Source organism: Dermacentor variabilis, chromosome 1 (assembly GCF_050947875.1).
Source record: "Dermacentor variabilis isolate Ectoservices chromosome 1, ASM5094787v1, whole genome shotgun sequence".
Taxonomy (NCBI): Eukaryota; Metazoa; Arthropoda; class Arachnida; order Ixodida; family Ixodidae; genus Dermacentor; species Dermacentor variabilis.
Window position 1 is genome coordinate 191,715,826 of NC_134568.1, and position 26,042 is coordinate 191,741,867.

Sequence of the window (26,042 nt, forward strand, 5' to 3'; positions counted from 1 at the left end):
TGATAACGTGCGTTAGCACATGATCGCGATTGGCCTTCAAGGCATTGTCCTGAAACGACACGCACACGTTAGCAGTTCACTCTAGCAGAGTCTTGATTTGAGCTAGTCGTTGACTTATTATTCAGGAATTCATTGGCATCGCACAAACGCGGACAACGAACACATACGACAAGACAGGCGCGAAACTTCAACTACATTATCAATTCGTAGTGGCTCCCGTGTAAATTCGATTAATATATAACTCAGCCTATTAAAATGGCAGAAGAAGCGCCTTTGCTATGTTGTAATCCATCGCCACATTTTATGAACGTTGCACCAGATTGCCTCTTGGTGTTACAAACTAATCTATGGGGTGTTACGTGCCAAAAACCACGATCTGATTATAAGGCACGCCGTAGTGGGGGTTCCGGAAATTGGGACCGCCTGGGGTTCTTTAACGTGCACCTAAAGTTAAGTACACGGATGTTTTCGCATTTCACCCCCATCGAAATGCGGCCGCCGTGGCCGGGATTCGATCCCGCGACCTCGTGCTTAACAGCCCAACACCATAGCCACTAAGCAACCATGGCAGGTGATGGCCTCTTGGTGTGTTAGTCAAGAAAAACGCTACCACTTAAAGGTTTTCTTAGAACATGAAAATAAAGCAAACTAATCAACGTATCAGCGAAGTTAATCAGGAAGCGCAGTACAGTTACGCTTGAATGGACGAAAAACGCGGTCATTACACGTGTCGTGCATAGGCCAACCTATTCAGCAAATAGCACGTTTGCACTGCCGGGAGTAAACCATATATGAAACGACGAAATCAGTTCCGACAAAATGGTATCCTCTAGCCACCCTAACGCCGAACATATTGCATTCGTATAAACGTAGCCCGTTCTATAGGCCATATTTAACGCAGGCGTAGTAAGGGAGTGACCGTGTGATATATGTATATCAAGCGTTCTTTCGAAGGTCACTGCAGGAAACTGTGCATCTATAGTTTTAGCATTTCAGCATTGTTGCTTGCACTTTTGACATCCTAATTTTTCTCAGACGTTTTCACGGCCGCATGCGCATACATAAAAGCTAGAGCTTTCAAAGGTTTGCAATCCACGCGGTCTTCATCCATCGACATAGCGGACAGATGCAACTTACACATGACAGATAATCAGAGGGCGGCTGCTCCTAGTTACATCCCGCTGCAGTCTACAGGATAGGCACTCTGTGACTTTTGAACGTACCAATCGCATCATGCACCTGCCAGGTAGCCGGAAGAAATTTGACGGTTAACCGTACTTCAACTGCCTGCTCTGTATGCAATCAACTGCATGAGCATACATCTACGAGCTCATCAGCAGCAACAACACATTCTTAGTGTACTAGTCCCTCAATATGTCAACGTACGACACATGCAACTGGTGTGGACAGGCTCAACCCTATACCGGGTAACAAGATTCGCGTACCGCACTTTTGCGTGCAGGGCGATTCAATGGCATTGAGTCCCGCCACGTTGGTTCACAGAGTGAATCATGAATCCAATCCATCATGTGAATCCAACTTAAAGGGCCCTTCATGAGCCTTGAGGCATTGTAAACAGACAGCCGCTGCGCTTAGAGCATGCGGTGACGATCGTGTTTGCAAATTATATGGTACCGATGTTCGCCACAAAAACAGCTGAAAATTCAAGCAAAGCAACCTGCGAAACCGTTCAAGCAAAGACCATTCTTCTCGAAGGAGGCACTCAGCCGGCTAGCGAGAATACGTCGCACGTGAGGCGCTTCTGTGTCGCCCGCATGGCGCCTGCAGCAGACAAATAGTGGCGTGCATTGCGGCACCCTAACAAATAGGCGGTAGCAGCGCGAACCACTCGGGGATTGTAGTGAAACACAGAGCGTGCAAAACCGCCTAATGCACCACGCATCAAGGAAAAAAGAAAAAGAACAAACGACAGAGAGACTGAGAGGGTGTAGCGGCGGCTGGGGTCGCAAAAAAAAAAAAAAGCTGCCTAGTACTAGTAGTAATTTGTTGTTTATTTAAATAAATGAATAGATAAATCAAAGAAAATGAAGGGAAGAAAATAACAGCAGACCGCAGTGACTGTCTAGCAGAGTCTGCTGACACCTGAACAGCGGTCAGCACTTAAGGGAGGAGGGGAGTGAGTAAAACAACAGGGAGATGGGATAGCACAGACGGTGAACTATATACATGTATACAAGACTATAATAGGTAAAAGGGTATCCATGGTCAGCTCCAATATGGGGGAAGGCAGTACACGAATGTCGCAATGGGAGAGGGCCTCTGCTGCGGAGCGGGTATCTCCCCTCCTTGCCTCACAAACTCGCATATATTTCATTCGCTGCTGTTTCGGCTACTACTGACTCAGAAAATTCTTTCGGTAGAATGCTCCCTCGGCGGCGCTTTAAAACTCCTAGTGTATAACCAAAATATCCAAAATGGCCTGGTAAGGCACCCTTTAAGCGCAAAAGCACTGAATTCGGTAACCTTCGAAAATAAATATTTCGTCAGTGCCGAAATATAATAGAAGTAATAGTGGTGGTGGTTAATCGTGGTGGTGGTAGTAGTAGTAGTAGTAATAGTAGTATATTTTTTCAGATTAATGGAAAGGGAAAAAAAAAAAGGCAACACCACGGGCTTCGTAACTGTCTCATCTTTCGATGGACGGTTGAGCTGTCCCGCGGTCGTGTAAAAAGAAATAACCGAAAGAATGGAGAGAAAGGACATGACCGATATAATAGAGGGGTAGTCGAACAAAGTAAATAAGAAGGCCCCGGTCTCACTGCGGTGTCCTTCTTTTTTTTTTTTTTTTCACAAAGCTGGATTCCCTCCGACCACCGGAGATGATCCAAAAGGTTCGAACCGAGTCCGAGGCGCGACCACAGGCGGGAGTGCCCGCACGCGCTCACTCGTCCCGCAGAGAGCCGCGGGGCGAACTCCAAAGAGAGTGGAGCCGCGGGCTCGGATGGATGGAAGAGCGGCGCAAACGAGCTTCGGTTCCCTCGCTCCTCGTTTTGTTTTCTTTTTTCCAGCGCGCCCGTCGAAAAATGTGGAAGTGCGCGTAAATGGCGCGCCTATCAGTCAAGCAAAGGGCGCGTGCGTTCTCCGGGACCCTTCAGGAGCAGGCGCCGCGGCGCAAAAGACCCGGGGGCTGCTGCGACGACGACGACGTTCGCGCGATGGGGGAGAAGGTGGGAGGCGCCGTCCTTTGGAGGAGAACAGAGCCTGTCGCCGACAGGCCTCCGGGAGGAGAAGCCGCGCCTCCAAGAACAGCGGGCCTGCGCCAAAGACAAAGAAAACCGCCGCCAGCAGCCGCCGGGAGGCGGATGGGGGGAGAAAAAACGTTTAACACTGAATTTTGAGCACTGCGTGTACGCCTCCGCGCCCGAAAAGCCGAGAGGAAGATGTTCTTCCCGAGGCTGTAGTTGCGATGCGCCAGCGGTGGTACATAGGCGGTGTCAGCCAGGCTTGACAGCCCAATTAATTTCACAAGAGATCACTTTAATCTTGAGCCGTGCGCTTCTCTCTTGGCGCGCTCGCTTCCCTCTGCGAACATGGTCAACACTGGGATTGCTAGCATTCACATGCCGGAGTGCGCGCTTCGAGACGCAGTTTCCGTAATTAGTTAACTCTGTTAACTGCCATAGTGCAGCGGGCGCACACTGCGATCCAAAGGCGCCCGCCCATTCCCGCACTTCCCCCGCGCTCTACACTGAGTTCGAGAACATGATAATCACGAGACGACTTCTTTTAGGAAAACAGAAAGAGGAAGGCCCGCCGATATAAAGCAAAAGCTACTGGCACGCTGAACCAGTAACTAGTTTACTAAGCCATGCCGTCGTTCTCGACGACTTCGATCAGAGCAAAGGGGGGGAAAAAAAAGAAAAAAGCGTCTCCAATTCAACAGGCCGCTTCGTCTTGAAAATAGTTCACGAGGGAGACGGGTGGGACGGAAAGAAAGAAAGAAAGAAAGAAAGAAAGAAAGAAAGAAAGAAGGAAGGAAGGAAGGAAGGAAGGAAGGAAGGAAGGAAGGAAGGAAGGAAAGAAAGAAGAACCTCGCATCGACTTAGTGACATTCTGAGTGGGTGATCGGCAATTAAATATGTATCTGCTGCTCTTATATACCACATGCTTTTCTTTGTCTTTTTTTTTCTTAGTTCCAAACCAACTTTTAAAAAAATGCCTTTGAGAAACGCCCATTTCCTCGCTTTCGAGGTTAATGTTTTAGAGCGGCGTAAATTACCTGCATGCGAAATCGCAATGTCCCCGTAGCTAATTAAAAAGATTGACTCACTTATCTCCAATATAAATTGTCATCTTTCTAACCCCTATCCCCCATCCCCAGTGTAGGGTAGCAAACCGGAGACTCGTATCTGGTTAACCTCCCTGCCTTTCCTCTTCATTCCCTCTCTCTCTAGTTGAGTTCAGCGGATTAATTAGTTAGTTTTTATTTATTCAGTTCAGGCCAGATATTGCAATTGCGAAATTGAAGCTTCAATGTATAGTGAAGTCAAGTCTGCTTAACAGAAATATTAAGAATAGCAGCACCTTCAAGATATCCGTCCTCAAAACTGCTGAAAATGCATTGTCGTTCCAGTTAAGATCTTTTCGAACTGTAAGAGAAAAACTTCCTCTTGAGTGGAACGTCAATGTATTTCCTAGCGCACTTTAGGATATCTCGAAAGTGGGATAGTCTTTGAATATCTGCTAACCACGCATGGCTTCGCTACTACTCGGTTCCATTCTCGCAACTGCAACATGTTCCATAGAGTGAGTAATTAAGACGTTCATTAGGTAATAATCTTAGTTGCTTACCTGCATCGACATTGACTTGTCGTGATATTCATGCAATTCACCTAGATAAGCGGACTTCGGATTTACGCTGCGTGCTAAAGCAAGAAAGGAAAAGACAAAGAAAGATCTGTTCCAACTAACAAAAATCAAACACACGGTATACTGTTGCCGACAAATGTTCATTTACAGCTTGCCATAGCAAATTAAGGTGAGCCACAGCAACATGTTTCATCGTTCGCCACTTTGATTTCACAGGAAGCGCCACGGGGGCCGAATTCACGGATCTTTTTTGGCAATGTGTTGGCCACGTTCGTTAAGATTGCGCTAACTGTCCCGATAGACAACGCTTTGGCGAGTGAACTGTTTCGTGAACGCAGGTACAGGGGACGGAATGACAAAGTTTGTACGCCAGAGCGGCTCGGAACAGGAGCCGATCAATTGTGACAGCGAACAATTCATCAGTAAGCGGCCAAACGGCGCTTATGAACGCAGCGCTTTGTGAGCAAGGCCCCGCATATATATATATATATATATATATATATATATATATATATATATATATATATATATATATATATATATATATATATATATATATATATATATATATATATATATATATATATTGTAGTGGGTAATATGCATGTGGCACTGTGCGGACTGCCACCGCTGCGGCGCGAGACACGAGCGCGGGTTGTTGATGCGAAGCGCTAGGACTCGTGATCTAGAGCTACCTGCGATCCCTCGAACGAGCTACAATAAACCCCATTTCATTTGGTGGAGGTGCGGGGTAACCTCGAAAACTGGAACTCCGAAGCCGGACGCTACCGACTGCTGCGACCATGCCTGACGAAACCACCCAGGAAGATGCACCACAGCCTCCGACGGTCATCGTTTCCGGTGCATTGCGCCAGCGTGATCCTGCCATCTTTAGCGGCACCGATGATCATGACGTGGAGGATTGGTTGTCATCTTACGAAAGGGTGAGCCAGCATAACAAGTGGGACGACGTCACGAAGTTGCACAATGTGCTGTTTTACTTAACCGGCGTCGCGAACCTCTGGTTCCGAAACCACGAACACGATTTCACAACGTGGAGCAGATTCAAGACAAGTTTCACAGAAGTGTTCGGGCGCCCCGCTGTGCGCAAGCTTCGCGCAGAACAACGCTTACGGGGGCGCGCGCAACATCACGGTGAAACGTTCACAAGTTACATCGAAGATGTCATTGACCTGTGTAAGCGCGTGAATCCGTCAATGGCGGAACAGGACAAGATAAAACACATTATGAAAGGCATTGATGAGGACGCATTTCAAATGTTGCTAGCGAAGGATCCGCGTACCGTGGCCGAAGTTATCAACTTGTGCCAAAGTTTTGACGAGCTACGGAAACAACGCATCTTAGCTCGGCGCCCACCGCCTACGGAAGATTCGTTAGCAGCATTGGTTATTGGCGACAACCACACAACTTTCCTGACGCAAATAAAAGAATTTGTGCGCGAGGAGGTCGCGCGACAGCTCTCGATTTTGCCGACCACGGAGAAGCCTTCTCAATATTTGGCTCCAGCGATCCGACAGGTAATTCAAGAGCAAGTGACCGAAGCTCTTCCACCTCCGTGTCAGCCGGCTCTCGTGGCCGCGCCTCTGACGTATGCTGAAGCCGCTGCACGGGCGCCTCGTCTGCCGGGATTCTCGCCTCCGCCTTCAGCGCCTCCCCAGCCGGTGTTCTCCCATCCGCCCTCGCCTCGCCAGCAGGTCGCTCCCTTTTTCAGCGCACAGCAGCAAGGCACAAATCCTTGGCGCACTCCTGACAACCGCCCAATATGCAATGCCTGCGGTACACCGGGACATGTAGCGCGCTTCTGCCGCCGGCGCTTGCCGGCCTTCGTGGGCACCGCGCGACCACCCAGCTCCGGCTTCCGACCATACCGTATGCCTCAGCGACCACCACCGGAAGTCTACGCTGCTGATGACATACCAGCACCGCAGTCACAGCTCTACAATACTCGTCGCTCGCCTTCCCCTCGTCGGCGCTCACTCTCACCCATGCGTCGTAGGCCCAGTGCCAGTCCTACTGAGGCGGAAAACTGATTTCCGCAGTTCCTGCAGCACGAACTGCGTCATCGTCGGAACATCAAAGTCCTCGTTTTTCCCCCGCTAACGTTATTGAAGTGTCTGTTGATGGCATCAAATGTCTTGCGCTCGTCGATACAGGTGCTGCTGCATCTGTGATTAGTGAGAAACTTTGCCGTGCATTACGGAAAGTGACCATGATGCCTTCGGTATTATTGCTTAGAACAGCCAGTGCACAACAAGTTCAGCCTGTCGCTATGTGCACTGCCAGGGTGTTGATTCGAGACATTTTGTATTCGATTGATTTCTTTGTGCTAACTTGTTGCTCCCACGATGTGATTCTCGGTTGGGATTTTCTGTCGCGCCATCACGCCGTCATTGACTGTGCACGTGCTGCGGTTCAGTTCTCCGTTCTGTGCGATTTGCCGTCTCACGACTTTCAAGTTCATGATGTTACCAGGATCTGTGTAGCTTCAGATACTGACCTTCCCCCTCACAGCGCGGTATTTGTCCCTCTTTCATGCGCCTCGCTTGCCGAAGCGACGGTCATGTTTTCACCCGCTGCCGTCTTCATTCGCCGCCTACCTATATTGTTGCCTTTCGCCCTCCTCACAATTCACCATGGGGCTGCAGCAATACTGATTTCTAACCCAAATTCGTACACTTTGGCTTTGCACTGTGGCGAGACTATTGGTACCATCCAGACTGTGGACGCTGACGTTATTGTGCATTTCCCTGTTCCCGACGACGTGGATACTGCCAACGTAACAGCACTGGCACCCCATGTGCCATCTAACCGAGTACCACCGGATGTTTTTTGTCGCTCTATTGCCGATGACCTCGAGCCGACACAACGTGAGCGGCTTATTACTCTTTTAAATGATTTTCACGCCTCTTTTGACTGCAACCAAGCATCATTAGGCCGCACCAGTACCGTCTCTCACCACATTGATACGGGACACCACGCACCATTACGCCAGCGTCCGTACCGCGTGTCATCCACCGAGCGTCGTGTCATCGCCGAGCAAGTTGAAGACATGCTTGAACGTGGTGTTATCAAGCCATCCTGCAGTCCTTGGTCATCTCCTGTAGTACTCATTAAGAAAAAAGATGGCTCGATTCGTTTCTGTGTGGACTATCGTCGCCTCAACAAGATTACACGAAAAGATGTCTATCCTCTAACGCGCATAGATGACGCCCTGGATTGTCTTCATGGTGCCGAATTCTTTTCTTCTTTGGACTTGCGATCGGGCTATTGGCAAGTGCCAGTGGCTGAATCCGACCGCTCGAAGACAGCTTTTATTACGCCTGATGGCCTGTATGAGTTTACAGTAATGCCATTCGGCCTCTGCAATGCACCCGCGACATTCGAAAGGATGATGGACAATCTTCTACGCGGCCTCAAATGGAAGACGTGTTTGTGTTATTTAGACGACGTGGTAGTTTTCTCCCCTGATTTCACCACTCACCTCTCTCGTCTACGCGAAGTCCTTACTTGCCTTACCACCGCCGGCCTTCAACTTAACTTGAAAAAGTGCCGCTTCGGAGCCCGCCAGCTGACCATAATTGGCCATGTCGTGTCCAAAGACGGCGTCCTTCCCGACCCTGACAAACTTCGTACTGTCGCAGAATTTCCGCGGCCGACTACAGTGAAAGAGCTCCGCAGTTTCGTCGGTCTTTGCTCTTATTTTCGCCGCTTTGTGCGCAATTTTGCCTGCATCATCGCTCCCCTGACGAAGCTCCTGGCTGGCTCTGGTGACCTTCGCGACTGGACTCCGGCATGTGACCAAGCCTTCACCACTTTGCGCCGTCGGCTTACCTCACCGCCTGTTCTACGCCACTACGACCCGAGTGCACCGACTGAAGTTCATACCGACGCCAGCGGCGTTGGTCTTGGGGCCGTCCTTGCACAACGGAAGCCTGGCTTTCCAGAATATGTGGTTGCATATGCGAGTCGTGCTCTCACGAAGGCAGAATCCAATTATTCTGTCACGGAAAAAGAATGTTTAGCTATAGTTTGGGCCTTAAACAAATTTCGCCCTTACTTGTATGGCCGTCCGTTCGACGTTGTGACAGACCACCACGCGCTCTGCTGGCTTGCGTCACAGAAAGACCCGTCGGGGCGTCTTGGACGTTGGGCTCTTCGGATCCAAGAATTTGATATTCGCGTCATTTATCGATCCGGGCGCCAACATTCTGATGCAGATGCGCTCTCCCGTGCGCCCATGCGATCCGACGAAAGGCCACCTTCACCCATAGAGTGCCCGGTTGCTACGCTTGCCGTTAGTGACATGCCGTCTGAACAGAGAAAAGATCCGTGGATTGTGTCTCTTATTGACATTCTTAGCAGTTCTTCACCGTCTACATGCCCTCGAGTGGTCGAACCGGTGACGCCATCTCCGGACAAACGCCGCCGTGGCCGCGAGACTGTTCACGTCAGCCGCCTGAAGCCGTACCACGACCCCCTTATCGTATCATCGCCTTAGGTCGCCAGGATGGCTCCTCTTCGCCCCGGGGGAAGTTGTAGTGGGTAATATGCAAGTGGCACTGTGCGGACTGCCACCGCTGCGGCGCGAGACACGAGCGCGGGTTGTTGATGCGAAGCGCTAGGACTCGTGATCTAGAGCTACCTGCGATCCCTCGAACGAGCTACAATAAACCCCATTTCATTATATATATATATATATATATATATATATATATATATATATATATATATATATATATATATATATATATATATATATATATATATATATATATATATATATATATATATATATATATAAAAGAAGTCAGGTAGGGAAGCTTGCTCGAGCTCTACGCCAGAGCACCGCGCCGTTATTTTTTTTTCTTTCCTTAATTTTCTCAGACGATGCCTCACGCTTTATATCCAGTGCCTAACTACTGTTGCGACATTAAATATTTTCAAGATAATATCCAATATGTGGTTGATGTTTACGTGCTACTTTTTAACGGTGACAGCTGCGTGTAAATTCCTTTCCTATGCCTAATGTAAACGCATGTAAATGCCCACAGGGCATTTACATGCGTTTACAACAAAAACTTGTCTTCAATGTGTACAACAAGTTTTGACACTAACTATCCGTACTGTCGCGACGTCGGTTACTTGAACTTTGACCGGCGTTGCTAGTGGACAACGTGGCGTTGCCGGTAGGCCGCAGGCGCCTGGAAGATCATCGCGACCAAGCAGGGGCGAGACGATTTCTAGTGCGACGCTTGCACTGTTTATTCCATGGTAACGAAGTAGGAAAGAACGAATACAAAAAGATACATTGCGGGACCGGTTAAATTGGCCTCTTAAAATCGAAGGCGGGATTTCGCTCACGCCATCGTCACATGGTATGTACTGAGTCCGTTGTGTGATTGGCGGCTGCTCCCTCTCTCCTAGTCGATGTTGCACGGGCTTGCCGCGGCTGGCGGTAACCCGTGGGTCCCGTTTGGTTCGAACAAGGAGGGTCTCCCCTTGACAGGCACAGCTCGCGGGAGGCGCCTCCCCCCCTACTCCCCCCCCCCCTACTGCTGTCCCGCATACACACAGAAGGGCCTGTAATCACTGCGGGGTGCCAGCCAGACCAGGAACCACCTAAGACACCCATAGGGATTTGGGATCTACCCTCCGCTTTCCAATTAGACGTGGTTTTTCGATACTTTTATTTGCGCTGGGTGCTTCAAGCCAATCGTAACAGTATACAAACGGCCCTTTTTGTATCATCTTTAAGCGTGCTCCTCGCCGGTGCGGTTTCTTCCAAACGTGTAATAACGGTCATCGTTGAAGCGGCTTCGACTGAAGCGACTGATTTCAGCGAGTGACCCATGTCGATGCGCTTCACCTCTCGAACCACAGCATAAATGCGCACGTACTCTCATTCATTTAAAGGTTAGTTGCGCCGCCACATGCTGGCACAATGCTTCGCGAGAACGCTAAATTAGTAAATGTAGAAAGTGCCTTCAGGACCCCGAGGATACCGTCGCCTATCAGTATGAGTTTAGCCGTTATTGACCACCGCATCGAACACTATACCTAAACAAATGAAAATCCAGTTTCTCCTTGTTGTGTACAAGCGACGCACCGTCGCTTCTCGGCTGGAGGAAGCACCAGCGCGGCAGGAGCGGGACGCGACCCCGGCCCGAGTCGAGTTCCGAGAACCCGCCCCCAGCATCTCGGCCACCGGACAGGTGCCGAGGGTTTGCGTCCTCGAACGCATGCGGTGCTCGCCTGCGTTTTTTTTTTTTTTTCTAGAAAATAAACTCAGTCAGTCTTCTTCCACCAACTGATGCGCATTCCTTTCACGGACGGGGCCCGACCCCGTACTCTTGAGGCCGGCTCAATCACTGCAAGGCCTCGCCGCCTAATGTCATAAGTGCAGTATTGACACGAGAGGGTACGACAGTGAGTTGCGACAGCTTTCCCGACACAGTGGAAAGCGTCTGGAGTAGCGTAAAGCATAAACATTAACGATTTTTTATTAACTATCGCGACTATGCGCAAACGGCAAGCCTCAATATCCACGCACAAGAGGGCTACCGACGGCGCTTCTTTTGTGAGAAACGCTCAGACGGAAACGAAGCACGAAGGAGCCCCTGCAGCGAGGTTCGAGCGAAGAGGAAACGGGAGCGCCTCCACTTGAGCACGTGCGCGCGCACGCAGGCGCGAGCGGCGCAGACGCCGTTGTAATTAAAAATGCGATCCCCTCGCCAGCCGTCGATCGCATCGGACCACCGGACGCTAATGCGTTTCGCCGCGTCAACACGTCACGTGCTGGGTTCACGAGTCACAGCGGACCAATTAGCGGGCCATTAATCTTGACAGTTGGCGCCACGAATCCCCGCTCTGCCGCGGCTGCGCCTGCCAGGGCGCAACTCGGCCGCCGTATATGAGAACATGCGCGTCCTTTTCTCGCCGGTGACGCCGGTGTCTGCAGCTGCAGCAAGAGCCCGTGACGCACAGCTCGGGGAAGGTAGCGGCGCGCGGAGAGGATCGCAGAATTGTGCACACCATCGCTCCCCGCGCGGTTCCGAAGGATCAAAAATATGTTTCCCCGGAAGGAAATGGGAAAAAGAATTAAAGACTGCTGGAAAAAGTTTCACAATGTTGTTATGGGCGTTGTAGCACTGTATATTGAGGATCGCTGCATGCTATCGAATATTCTCTGGCTCGCCCGAGAAAAGCCGTAAACATTGAGCGTTAGCGTGATCTCTTCTACATGTATGCGTGCAGACCGGGAGGATGAAAACAGTGCAGTACCTTCTATTGGGACGGAAACTACAAAGCATTTCCTTCGTAAGAACAATTTGTCCTTCGCTGGCTGCCTGCGCCAGTACTGTCAGTGAACGTGGCGCACGATAAGCAGTTCTGACGAATGAAAAGCTTCGTGAACGCTGCCTTTGTTTTAGAATTGAGAAAGCTTCTCGTTCCTAAGTTCTCTTTGCCCATTAACCGGCCCCCCTTCGCTTATCATATATCCGTCATCAGGAATGGGTTACATTTTTTTATTCCGTAAAATTGTACAGTAAGAGCGGTTTGTGAATACGGGCCCAGGTATTTTTTGTGAACTGGGCTCTGGACCTCTATTCACAAAAAAAGTGGTTACGCTAAAACTGTTCGTTAGGGCAGGTGTCATCCAGTCGTGACGGCCAATGGTAAAGATCACTTACGAACTAAAAGCTTTGCAAATTCGACTGGTGCGGCCTTCGGCGCTTTCTAACGTTCTCAATTCGTCTACTGAGGCAGCACTTACTCCCCGATTTCCCTCAGCGCCCCCAACTTTGTGAACAACCCAACCAATTCTGTGCAAAACTACACTGGCTGGATGCACCGACGACAGCACAATGGCAACGACAACACGAAGCGACGAAAATGGTGACGCCCACCGCAGAGTAACAGAACGGACAGAGCCAAGCATGTTTGCAGCTTTTAAGTGATGTCCCAGGGGGGGGGGGGGGGGGGGGGGGGGAATGAACTGTAAAATTCACATCTCATTACGATATCTCTTTAAGACACTCAAGACAGCCGATAAGTCAGTTTAGACTGATAAAGTATTCCTGGAAAACTCTAGTTTCAATATAACGCGCTGATAGGTTATACGAAGTAGTAAACATGAAGGTCAAGGTTCTTTTATTTTTTTAAATTTCGCGCCGAAACCCCAGCGCCATTACATAACTGTGGTGTCAGGGATTTCAAAGTATGTTTTCGTGTTCTGGCCATAGTGCTCGATAAAAGTTGTCGAAATCTGCAAAATTCAGTATCTGGCTCTTTTAGAACGCACTGAAGTATCCCTTTGGCAATAAGAAAAAAATGTCCATAGGCCCCAGCAGACGCCGTCAAAAAGCGTGACATCACGGTGAGCAGGTGTGCGAAGTTCAAGGGGATGTCGCCACCCGTCTTTCGCGGTTTGCGTCTTTTCTGGCTCAGCAAGCACGCTCGCGCGGTAAGAGGGGCTTTTTTTTTTTTATTGTAGAAACGTAATTTACCAATACAGCTCAAATTATTTTTCTGTTCAGTGTCCGTTTAAAGACACGGGGAACATGCGTGTAAGGTGTGCTTCGCACAAAGCTTCTCCTGCGCCTGTGGCTCGTGAGGCGCCGCGCGCATTCGTCTTTCTGTATTTTATTCATTGGCCAATCACGAAGCACTGCGATAAATGTGGGCTTCTGTGGGCTTTATGACCCTGGCGTTAAGCGCCGTGCCGGTTGTCTCAACCCAATCGGGTCGCACGCCTTCGCTAGCGCGTTTTTATTTGATCCCCTGCACCTTGAATAGCCCGGCATACATTAAAGCAATAATATAGCCGTGTTTGAACTGATGCGACAGTCAGCGAATAGCCTCACTTCGATACGCTGCAGCTTTAAAAACCAAATTCTGCGGTTTAGGACCCTGAACATGCACAGCTGGTCTGCGAGGGACGCCGAAGTGAGAAGGCTCCGTATTAATTTTGACCACCTGCGGTTCTTTTTATGCCAGTGCTTTCATCACGGCCACCCTATTTAACGCCCACTGCAGGTTATTGGCCTCTCCCAGCGATTTTCAGTTACATCGACCTTGCGTCAGCCGACTCACCCGCCGTGGTGGCGTCTATAGTTGCTTTGGTGTTGCGCCGCTAAGTCCGAGTTCGCGGGATGGAATCCCGGCCACGGCGGCCGCATTTCGATGGGGGCGAAGTGCAAAAGCGCCCGGGTACCAAGCTTTGGGTGCACGTTAAAGAACCCCAGAGGGTGAACATTAATCCAGAGTCCCTCACTACGACGTGCCTCGTAAGTCAATACCTTGCTCTTCGGCCCATAAAACGTCCCAATTTAATTTAACCGCGTCAGCCGAGTTCGTCCTATAGGCAGGCCTAATCTCAGCATACCACCGCATACACTGCCGCAGCCGAGCGCATCTCAGCATCCCTCGGAGCTCATTCTGTTTCTCTAAAAGACCACCGGTGGTCTGCTCTACACGCATCACACGATTCGCTTAATCCCGCTTCTTTCTTCTGACCTCTACCAAAACATCAGCTACACCCGCTTGATCGCTAATCCACACCGTCACCTTCCCGTCTCTTAAGCTTCTTTTGTATTTTATCTCTCGTTGCGCAATCCTTAGCTGCTTCTCGAACTTCTTTGCCATCCTCCATATTTTTCAGCCCTATAGCTAGGACGGGTGCATTGTGCTTTTGTTTTCTGTAGATATCATGCCGTAAGTTGCCGGTCATGAATACGTTTGACGGTCTTCCATGCACGCTCCCACCCATTTTTATTCACCTGCAAATTTACTTCTCAGGATCTAGGTTCTCTGTCACGACCAGCATCAGTGAATGTACTCTCTCGTTCACATGTGAACGCCTTTAACTTGAAGGGGCCCTCCGCGCGCGTGCGCAAACTCACCGCGTCTTTCCTTCCTCTCTCTGTCTAATCTTTACATTTCTGTTCCCTTCCCCCAGAGTAGTGTAGCCAACCAGACGCATAACATCCCGGCCTTCTCCATTTTTTCATCCTCCTCTTTCACATATGTATGCAAGAACCTGATTGCCAATTACGAACTCTTGCTCTGCTGCCTCGCTGTTGAACATTACCAATTTGTTTCTGTAGCATATTAACCCTCAAACCTACACCCTTAGACTTTGCCGGTTAATCTCTTCAATAATTTATTAAAGTTAATCTCCAACATTACTTAGTAGTACACTGTCATCTGCAAACCTCAGATTGCTGATATGATCCCTGTTGATTTTGAGACTTAGCCATTCCGAGTCTAACGTAGTGAATACTTCTGAGCACGCAGACACTGTGAGACACTGTGCCCCTTTTCCTGACACTCTTCTCAATCGGTATTTTTCCGCTTTTCTTGCGCAGAGTTGTGATTGTTGCTGTATCTCTGTATATATTTCCTAAGCTATTCACGCGCGAATCATCTGCTCCTCACATGTGCGGTTCCTCTGGGCATCAGGGGTGACGGGTCTACACGTATGTGCCAGGCTTCAGGGAGCGGCTACACTGACGTCAAACTACCTTCACTGGCGGGGACTACAGCTGTCATCGGAGAAGTGCTCGCTGGTTGCCTTCACATGCAAGGCGATGGGCCCATACGTCATTAAAATCAATGTACAGGCTATTAGTTATGAAATGACCCACCGCCTTCTCGGAGTAATAATAGGTTGCGACCTGTCCTGGAGCCCTCATATTGCCTACATGAAAAATAAACTCACCATGATCACCCACGTGCTGAGATTTCTTGCGAGAAAATCGTGGAGTGCATCTGTACGAGCGATGCTTCAACGTTATACTGTACTTTTCTCGGCTTCATGCGCTACAGCTTACCTGTGCTGGGCAGGACCCGAAGAACAAACGTACACGTCCTCCAGTAGGTTCAAGCTCAAGCACTGAGAATATGCCTTGGCCTTCCCAGAAGTGCATCTTCAGCAGCCACTGTGGTCATCGCGCGTGATCACCCAATCACAACATATATTCGCGTTGATGCCTTAAGAATGCACATCAGGCATTTCGCCCGGATTCCATCGCACCACCTCGCATCACTTCCTGCTTCTAGCCCGCACTCTGCATTCAGCGATATTATTACTTCGTATCGCGCAGTGCTTCCCTCAAACTTCACGCCTGCAGCAAGACCACCATTACCGTTGTGGTGCCTACATCCCCTCGAAGCCCTCCTAACCACATTCAAAAGAAACCACAGTCGTCATTTTTCGTCCTACAACAAGTCACACTACTGCTCCTGCATGAGAAACACAGCGGACGCCTTCACATTTACGCAGATGGTTCAGTTTCTTCTGCAAGCTCAGCAGGAGCAGTGGTTATTACCGCGAAGTCCGTCACCATAAAATTAAAAACAGTGCATTTTACATCACCGACGGCTGCAGAACTTGCCGCCCTCCGTGCTGCTCTAGAGTTCGTAATTAAAGAACCGTCACCAGGCATGGTCAATCTTCTCCGACTCCAAAGCCGCTCTCCAGTGCGTTATGTCGCCATTTCGTCATGGACGGAATGAGCAATTAGTCACTGACGTAAAATTTCTTCACCACCACGCAATATAGAAAAAGGACAACATAGCATATCAGTGGATACCGGGCCATTGCGGTATCTACAGAAACGACCGTACAGATGAGGCCGCCCGATCTGCTCATGATCGATGGTCCCCACTGTGTAGCTATACCGTTATCGAGAACAGACGCAGCTACAGGGCTTCGTTCTCTCGCACGTGAACTTACACTCGCACAGTGGAACTCGACGGAATTTACCAATGGTCGTCTCCACAACTTGGATCCGAATCTACGGCTCCGCCTTCCGTTAGGACTACCTAGATCTAAGGAGACGATTCTGTGCCTCTTGTGGCTTGGAGTGACCTTCACGAATGCGTACCCATTTTGAATCGGAATGGCCAACAGCCCTACATGCGATAACTGTGGCTGCGGGGAAACAATCGCCCATCTTCTCTGTGAGTGTCCTCGCTTCAGTGCGCCCAGGAAAGAACTTTCAAGAGTGCTAGATAGTCTTGACAAATGAATTTTGTCGGAGGAAAAGATCCTCGGACACTGGCCGAGACCGTCCTCAGCGCAGAAGGCTTTGAAAGCGTTGTTGCGCTTCTTGCGGAGGACTGGCCTTAGAGGCAGACTTTAAGCGGTGCCCTATTCTCCTTTCTTTTTTCTCTTTTATTTTTTGCTCTACCTTCCTTATTTCCTTTTTTTTTTTGCAATATCTCTTTTCGATTATCTTTTATTCCCCTTACCCTCTTTCCCCAGCACAGGGTAGCCAGCCGGTCTGAAAACTGCTAACCTCCCTGTCGTTCCGTCAATTATTTCTCCTCCTCCTCCGTGACTGCTTGAATTTCTACTGAATAGAACGCCTTCCTGTATTCCATTAAAGTGGCATAGCGAGATTGGCCACACTCCGAATATTTCACAATTAAGAAATTGACGGCATAGATGTGATACATTGCTCAATATCCCTCTCTATAAAGCCAGCTTATTCTCTGGGTTGAATGAAGACAAGTGCTGCTAGAAAACTATATTCTAATTAAATTATCCATAAAAATATCTTGCGCAACACCGAAAGCTATTTAATGAGCCTACAATTCTGCAAATTTTTGATGCGCTGTAATGTATTCTCTTGCATATACGGCATCAATTCCAGCACGACCATGACAGTACCTCATGTCACATGTGCCAAACTCTTCTTGCCTTTAGCGGGCTGGCGTAGGCACCGAACGATAACTTCGTAACTTGATCGCGGCTGCCCTCTTCCGCAAGATATGATGGCCGTTTACTTCACGTAATTCGCTTCAGATGGCGTATGCCTGTCTACTTCCACCCAGCACTCGAATTCGATGCGGCTTCCAAAAGAATAATCCCACTTTGCATGAATGAAGTGCGCCGTACAGATGCGCGAATATCATACACATGCAAAATCTTTATTAACAGTAAAGGGGAAAAAATTCTAAATGGCACCGGTATAGTGCTTGTGCGCCACACTAGGGTATTTTCAGCAGACGTTACCCGCCATCACCAATCCCTCACCGGTGCTGCAGCGTCACGTGATAGCAGGACAATCATTTGTGAAATAGTATCGAAAGGTTACGTTTTCACCATTTCTTTTCTTCCTTACATTCGATTTTAGACTCGAGTTTATCTTAGAACCTTTCAGTGAAGTTTCCCTTAAAACCCGGTTCCTGCAGAAAACGAAAAACCACATGGTCGAGTGAGGGAAGGTCAGACTCCAGTAATCGACCAAAGGCTTTCGGCCTCCACAGGAATTGGTTGACAGGTCACTGCTGCCAGCCTGTTCGAAATATTTCCGTCTTTCCGCTACCATCTAAAACAGAATGCTCGCGCTTTTTTTTTCTCCTTTTTTGTACTTACCTGAACGGCTCTGGAATGGCGCGTGCTGATATCAACTGCAGAGGACATTGCTGTGCGATTGCTTCGACTTGGCCCAGGCACCTAGGGCTGAATCCGCAAAGCAGTTCGTATGCTACAGCGGTTTGCAAGAAGAGGCAGCTGCTAAGCGTGATAGCAAACATATTATTAGAGAACGCGACTGGCTAAGTAAGAGAAAATTTGTGAATCCTGTCTCTCGTTAATTCCTCCTGGTTTTCAAGAGAACGTTCGCAAAGAGGGAAGGATAACTGACAACGCAGAACGTAGAGTTTCTCCTTCCATTTCTATCGACGCCTTTGCGCGTTCTACGACAACCTTTCATGTATTCATGATTACATTTTTTTTTCTCACCGGGACATAGATGCGCCGAATGCATCTACAAGCAAGTTCGCCGCGAAGTAAGAACGACACAGGGGCGTATCGTATTGTTCGTAAGAACTCTTTTTAATTGCCCGCTCGCTAATAACGTGATCGTTATAGCGATTTTTCTGGTGCCCGTTCTTACGAACCCATATATCATACTAACTGCTTTGCGAATACAGGCCCTGAGTCCGGATTCACAAAGCTCTCGCGCTATTAGCAGCCAGTGACACCGTCAATGCGGCGATCATTTTGTTATTTCGCCGATCATGAATGGCGGGCGACCGAGCGCAGCGGTAGTGTTGCTATGCGCGATCAGTTTTGTGAATACGGATCCTGGTCGAGTTTGTGAAAATTTCTTGACACTCTGAACGACCCGTCAATCTGAAGTGTACACTTCTTGGCCTGCATGCCCAGCTCTAGCTTGCCAGGGCCAATCCAAAGTGTACAGTTATTGGCCTGAAAGGAAAAATTCTCATACACCTGTATGTAGCACGAAAGTACAAAGGAAACCCACACATGTTTCGCAGAAACAAAGCTTTGTAGTTGAAGACAAATCTGTCGTGGTCCGGCATGCCCATTGTGGCTCAAGCATGGCAAGGCCAATCCGAAGTGTACATTTCTTGGCCTTCATGGCCACTGCGGCTGAAGCCTGGTAGGACCATAGGTTTGTTTCCGTAGAAAAGAAATTTCGTGCGTCCAATAATAAGGTTTATCTTCACGACCTAAAGTGCGAGCCAATGCGCACAATAAAGGGCAGGCACGCTAGCAGCGCACGTGGCAGCACCGTCTCTAGTGCCATGGCCCTCAGTGTTTCGACTTGAATACTGAACCTGCGCGGAGGCTGTCGTTAACAGCTAAAGCGAGCGCATTGAATTTTGAAAGAGTGGTGCAGACACAAGAAAGCGCCGCTATAACGACACATCTTTTGTCAACAAAGCTGCGAGCGAAGTTGCATCGCTGAGCCGCCAGTGCACATTGGTTGCAATGGCGCTGACAGGGCCGCAAAAGAACGGCATGTGTTTCTCTTGCGCAAGAACGTTTCCTTATCCCTCACCCGTCCCTCACGATATTGCTGGGCGGGATAACGGTTGCTGCGGCGATGGACAATCGCGGCCTCACGTAAGAGGAGTTTTGTGGACACGGGCGCACATAGGAGAGTTTTGAGTGCGAGCCGTTTGTAACCAACCGTTGTAACCAGCCGTTTGTGGCCCAACGGAGTTGCGGTATTGCTTTTCCGTCTTTTGGTTGGTTTTAGGGCATTAGAGGATCGACGTTCGAGCTTAGATGTTGTACTATGAGCCACAATCCGAGTAGCTTAAAATGCTGCACTACACAAAGACTACAATTCTATGTTGCTGCATGTGGGCCGACAGATGTGTACCTGTGATCCCCTAGAGTTTACAGCGGCATTGCATACTAATCACTAGCCAAGACATGACAAAATTCTGCAGCGCTGTATGTCAGCGAAAAAGAGCTGAAATGAGAACAGAGAGAAACAACACAGTTGACATATCATCTGTGTTGTTGCCACACAATAATATTATGTATGAAGGATCGTGCAAATGCGCCGATGCTTCCTTTGGCAAAGTTGAGCAAATGTGTGCCGTGCGTCGTGATGTTTTTTACACTAATGAAGACGCCAACGTTATCGACCAGATACTCCCCTTGATATAGGCGCAGAGTGACTTAAAGGGAAAAAAAATAGCGATAATATCCGCTTTCTCGGGCATACAAGAGTCTACGACATGCTTTCTTCCTTCAGCCATACTACAAACGCCCCGAAAGAAAAAAGAAAACCTTCAAACCAAAGAAATGATTCTACGACGTTAAACATTTTGCTTCAACCTTAGCCAGCTCGAATCCTAACATAACACGCGACCAGCCCACGTTCAAACGAACGGATTCCCTCTTACCTCGAAGGTACACTGGTTGAAGACAGGAAGCTAGGTTTTCAGGTGGAGCAACGGATACGTTGACGCTCGCTGCAGTGCCTCAGTCGCACTTATAGTCCTGGAGGAGCACACGTTCCACGCGCACAGCCAAGGGGCAAAGTTTGGCATCACGGCGCTGGCCAGAGTCAACGCATCGAGCCGGGTCCCGGCCGAGGGGCAACCGCTCGATCAAGTGTCCCGTTCCGAGATGCACGCCAGGCGCGGCCGCTCGATGACGACTCGGGCCACGGAGACCCCCGGGAGCGCAGAGAGGACGTCAACCAAGCGCCGTGGCTTGGCGACGCCGGGCTAAAATGAACAGCTCACTGAGCCCTAGGTCAGTGGCATCACGACATAGAGAAAGTGTCGTTGCAGTCAGTAAAACGAAGCCACTGGCAGGGCACAGAGAGAACGAAACGAGACCTTGCAAAACTTTGTTAATAAGCGAACGCGAAGTTTTTCACGTACACCGTTAAAGTGGAGCGCCGCGCACTTCGGTACAGCAAGCCGCACCGGACCACAACTACTGCAAGTGAAATACGAGAGGAAAAGACGAATGTGGAGCTGTCAAGGGGGAAGAAGGTTTCACGGCAGCGCGTGGAAAAAAAAAAGCCCGGTCGGCGTTCAGAGCTGCGCGCACCACTCTCAGGGGCCGGTCGATGCCCGACCGCGGGCGCGAACACGACTGCGGCCGATCGCGGGCTTTGGTGCGGGCTGTTTGGACTGCGCCGGGTTACGGCCCGCCGGGCCTGGGGAGAGGAGCGAACGCCAGATGGCGGCACACGCGCATGCCGCGCATGCGTCCTGCGCGGTGCTGAGCCGTGCGGCCATCTCTTGAGGGTGGCGCTAACTACGCTTCGCTGCGTCGATGGGATGAGGAGCCCGTGGTTCGGGCCACACGTGTTTTCTCTTCCCTAATGCATTTGCGTCGTCGAGGGTTATCCTCCGGGGCGTCGCGACGGGAGAGCGCGCGCGGGAAGCGCTCAGCTGGCCCCGTCGAGTTTGCCGCTCCAGCGCCGGTCTTCCGGGAAACGCTTCAGCTGTGCGAGATTATGCAGGCTGTAGGCGTCAATCAGGCCGCAATCTTCAGAAGCCCATTTACGTCAGCGGCGGCAAGAGCAGCGCGCAAGTGCATTTTCATCGCTGCTGCATCCGTGCGGAAAAAACTTTGTGGATGACCACAGGTGTTTTATATGGTATTTCTGCATAACAATCTGAAGAAAAAGTATCTTTGGGCTGCCTTTCTAGTTTATTAGTCGTCCTTCCCAAAACAACTACTCAAGTTACACCGGCACTTCTCTGGGCATATATTGACTTGCGATGAGAAAGGCGCACCACAACATAAAATTATGATATATATAAACACTGAAATATCTGCGAATGCTCCACGTTACCAGCTAACAGTAGTATATTATATTAGAGAGGGAGTCTGCCTCAGTCCGGAAGTCTACATTTTTTTTCTTCTGTGTACCTCTCTGCTTCTGCAGCGTGAACAATGCCCTACTGGGGCATTGTCCCGAGTTTACATTAATTATCTTGAATCATGTCGTAAACTACTAATAAGACATGCACGCTGTATTACCGCTTTAGAGAAAGTATACCTGTTTTAATGAACCCGTCCCGGGAGACGGTAAAACGAATGCGCGTGGCATACTAAAACCCATTTCACACACACGCGCCGAATTCGGCAGTGTATCGGTGCGGCAAGCTCATTCCACCTTCCTTCTTACCGAATATGTTCAATTAGATGGCACTGAATGTCAATACTCTCAGCTTGCCACAATGTGCACTCATCGTCATCTCATTTTGGGCCCAGCCTTATTAACTGTCTCAACTGGCCTTCCATACACACCTATCATTCGGTGCTTCATCACAAAACGGCATTCGAAATCTGAAAAAAAAATTAAATTATGGGTTTTACGTGCCAAAACCACTTTCTGATTATGAGGCACGCCGTAGTGGAGGGCTACCGAAATTTCGACCACCTGGGGTTCTTTGACGTGCACCTAAATCTAAGTACACGGGTATTTTCGCATTTCGCCCCCATCGAAATGCGGCCGCCGTGGCCGGGATTCGATCCCGCGACGTCGTGCTCAGCAGCCCAACACCATAGCCACTGAGCAACCACGGCGGGTGCATCCGAAATTAAACGCACACGTAACATGTCAGAGTACCCTAACTTGACAACCCGCGTGTACGCTTATCTGGCCATATATTTTCCAGTATCCTAAAGAGCTTCTCCCATTCGCATTTCCCCATCCTTCAGCATTGGGCTGCTAACCACACGCCACTCCGGTTAGCCTCTTTGTGCCTTCCTGCATCTTCTGTCTTTGTGTCTTTTTAAATGCTGTGCCTGTTTAAAAGTAGAGCCAAAATAAATCTCGCGTCTCAGCCTGACACGTTTGTTTTTAAGACGTTTTTGATGCTCATCATCGGCTACCATTTGAGCTCCATCTGATACAGGAAATGCGCGCACTAATAGCAAGCTCTAATAAGAACGATACGGTACGCAGACAACGGGAAAAAAGAGCCCATATAAAGACCGCTCGCATCTTTCCGAAACCAACTCCGGATTGAGACGTGACGTGTCAGCCGGTATTATGCCGGGTGCAAGTATTGAGGCGGATAAGTTCACTGTAGTTTTCAAGGGAACACTTGCTCTTGTGTGCACTTGGGTTAATCTCATAACCGCGTTTAGTTGCTAACGCGAACTTGTGTGAAAGAGCATATACCAACGCAGCGTGCCAGCGCGATCACACAAGCAAATCGTCTCTACGTGCTGCAGCTCAGTTTCCCGATCACAGGGAAATACGTGTCCGGCGGCACGACACTCCAGCGATACCATGTGAGTAATTGCGAGTGCAGCCACTATAGTGCGAGTAAACCTGCACTTTAAGATCGACCCGATTTATTTCTCTTCCGGCAACCGCCAATGGCGGCCATTTCAGAAAAGCGCACGCGTGATGCACGCGCACCGTGATATTGCGCTGCAGGCCCCGAGTCACTTCACGCCGCGCGCTACTGTGAGTTGGCGCGCCCACGTCGAGCGAGGGCAAACACGCCCGGCAGAGCGAACAGCCGGTCTGCCCCCGTCGGGCCGCTGTCCAATGTCAGCGTCACGTGACGCGAGATGATTTGCTCGCGGGAGCGGTGACAGTGCGCGGGCATGGCCGTGGCGCGGCGGCTATCACCCTTTGGCAGCGCGTCCACTCGAGCCGGGCCCGTCTTCTGTCATCGCACGCCGGGGGGAATCAAATCGCGAGACGCAAGCCAGAGCCAGCTCCGCCGGCATTCCTGCACCAGGGGCTGCTCGCGCGCAGACTTGAAAAACACGCGCGCAGCGGTCTCCTCTCTTCGCGCAGATGCATCGCAGGCACGCGCGCGGGCCACTCGGCAGCATCGCGCAACCCGCGCCATGCTAACAACCGCCCCGCGCAGAGATGCCTTTCTCCCGGCGAGGAGCTTTTTCGCGGCGCGCTGTAGACTGACGGCTACACCGCGACCGTTGCAAATGTGTCGCTCGCGCGGAGTTTAGAGACGGCGTTAACGTTTCTGCAAATTAATTCGCATAGGCTGTTGCCTCACGATGACGAAGGCAACCTGACGCTATAACTCGAGATTCTCAACTTTGTTCTCAATATGCCCCTATACCTTCCATTTTCTTTAGTCTGCCTTCATGTTCCTTTCACCCAGCATGCATATACACCTGCCCGTGAACTCGGGCAAGCGCCCGTGTCAATGTCCTCTCCTGCACCCTACCACCCTGTCCACGAATAATTAGACTGATTTGACTAATATTTGCTTCAGAAACTTTAATTATCAAACGAAATAAAGGGGGAATTCTCGACTGAACCGGAAAGGGGCCGGGAACATTATAGCCGGGCCAGTATTATGTAAAGATTCTTCTCGTGTCATTCTATTCCTTTCTAATCATTCGCCCCCCCCCCCCCCCCGAGTGGTCGACGTCGAAGATAGAGGGGAGATGCTTTGTGCGAATCAATGACGCATTAAGGGCAAAAGAATCGAAAATTAGATTACTTATTACAACACTATGTAACAATTATTTTCAGGAAGTTCATAGCAACACAGAGCGCATTCAGCCGTCAAATGGCAAGGAACACTTACGAACGAAGAACTATGAATTCGGGCCCAGGGCCTGCATTCGTAAGGAGTTACGAGCCCCATAACCACAGGCCCGCATTCACAAAAACAGCCGGCCAATGCTCAGATGCGTAAGAAACGTGCTAGAAGTGAAGGCGAACTCAGAAAAGGCCGCATCGAAGATGTGTGGCTAACTGGGCGTGTCTTCCATGTGCTACGTGCCATTGGACACCGCTGAGGACAGCGCACGTCGGGGCCGCTACTGCGTGAAAGCTACATGCGTGCTTCTTCACGGGACGAGTTCCCGAAACTCTTGGTTCATATGTGCTCTCTGCCACAGGCTGTCCATCTTCGCTAATCATAAGTCCAGCGTAAGCATCGACTGGAATTTCTTCTTCCGAACAATTACAGCGCTTGGTGAATACAAATTGCGAGGGAGCTCTTCGCGTTGTCTAGGAGTTTACAGAAATTATTGAGGCAGCAGCGCGGTTTCCTTTCAAGTCTGCAAGAAATACGGGGTTCCTTCTCAAGATCACGTGAGTCCGTATAAACCTATCGAGAATTCAGAGGCTCATTAACTTTTGTTTGCAGTAATGCAGTTTATAGAGAACCAGGGGTCGAATTCACAAAGCTTTTTGTTCGTATACAGTGTTGTTTGCCACTGGCCGACCGCCTTTGCTAATAATATGTCTACGATCACGACTGACTGGCGTATGCTTGTACGAAAAATTCTGGCGTAAATACTGTTTCGTGAATACGGGCCCAGAGTCACAGGAATCTCGAATTTTCTTAATATTCTTTTTTCCCTTGGAACCGGCTAGAGAAGGCAACATGCCAGAATTTGACAGTGGTAATATGTTGTACAGAATAGGTTTTAAGCTCAGCACTTCCGTGCCCGATAAGTCGGCGGTTCCACATGTTGCTTCTCTTGAACCTTTTTGGAGCGTCGGAAACGCCCTGCGCGATTCAGCAACCATTTGACTGTATTGCCTTGCATAGCAGCTCTGACGTTAGCCCTGCATTAATGCCAGCATTGGTGCACCGAAAACATCGCACAAACTCTACCTGTCCCGATAAGGATTCAGATTAAATATACAGAAAATTACGAGACTCTTCCCTTTAAGAGGAAGCAATATGTACAAGTGATAGGCAATCGGTATTCACCTATACCTCCAATGAATACTTTTGGTGAATGAATACGTTGAATGAAAGCGCTTCACAAAACGTTTAGCTCATTTACAATATGTTCAAACCTCATAACGCTATGTATTACTGTAACGCTATGTATTCCTGTAACGCTATGTATTCACTGACATTCACTCAGGCAACTGCTTCAAATTTATTATTCATTGCACGAATAACAGTAATGCATACACGAATAAATCTGCCTTTAC

General features: G+C 49.5%; 1 protein-coding gene across 4 annotated transcripts in view; it reads right to left on the minus strand.

Moving 5' to 3' along the window:
* nvy (CBFA2/RUNX1 partner transcriptional co-repressor nervy) overlaps window positions 1-26,042 on the minus strand; it is a 205,692-nt gene that overhangs the window by 158,579 nt on the left and 21,071 nt on the right. The window contains exon 1 of one of the 4 annotated variants that reach the window (XM_075702331.1): window positions 20,530-20,815. The exons of the other annotated variants lie outside the window; for them this stretch is intronic. The gene's annotated coding sequence lies outside the window, so the exon portion shown is untranslated. Of the gene's footprint in view, window positions 1-20,529; window positions 20,816-26,042 lie in introns of those variants that run through there. 4 annotated transcript variants of the gene reach the window in all.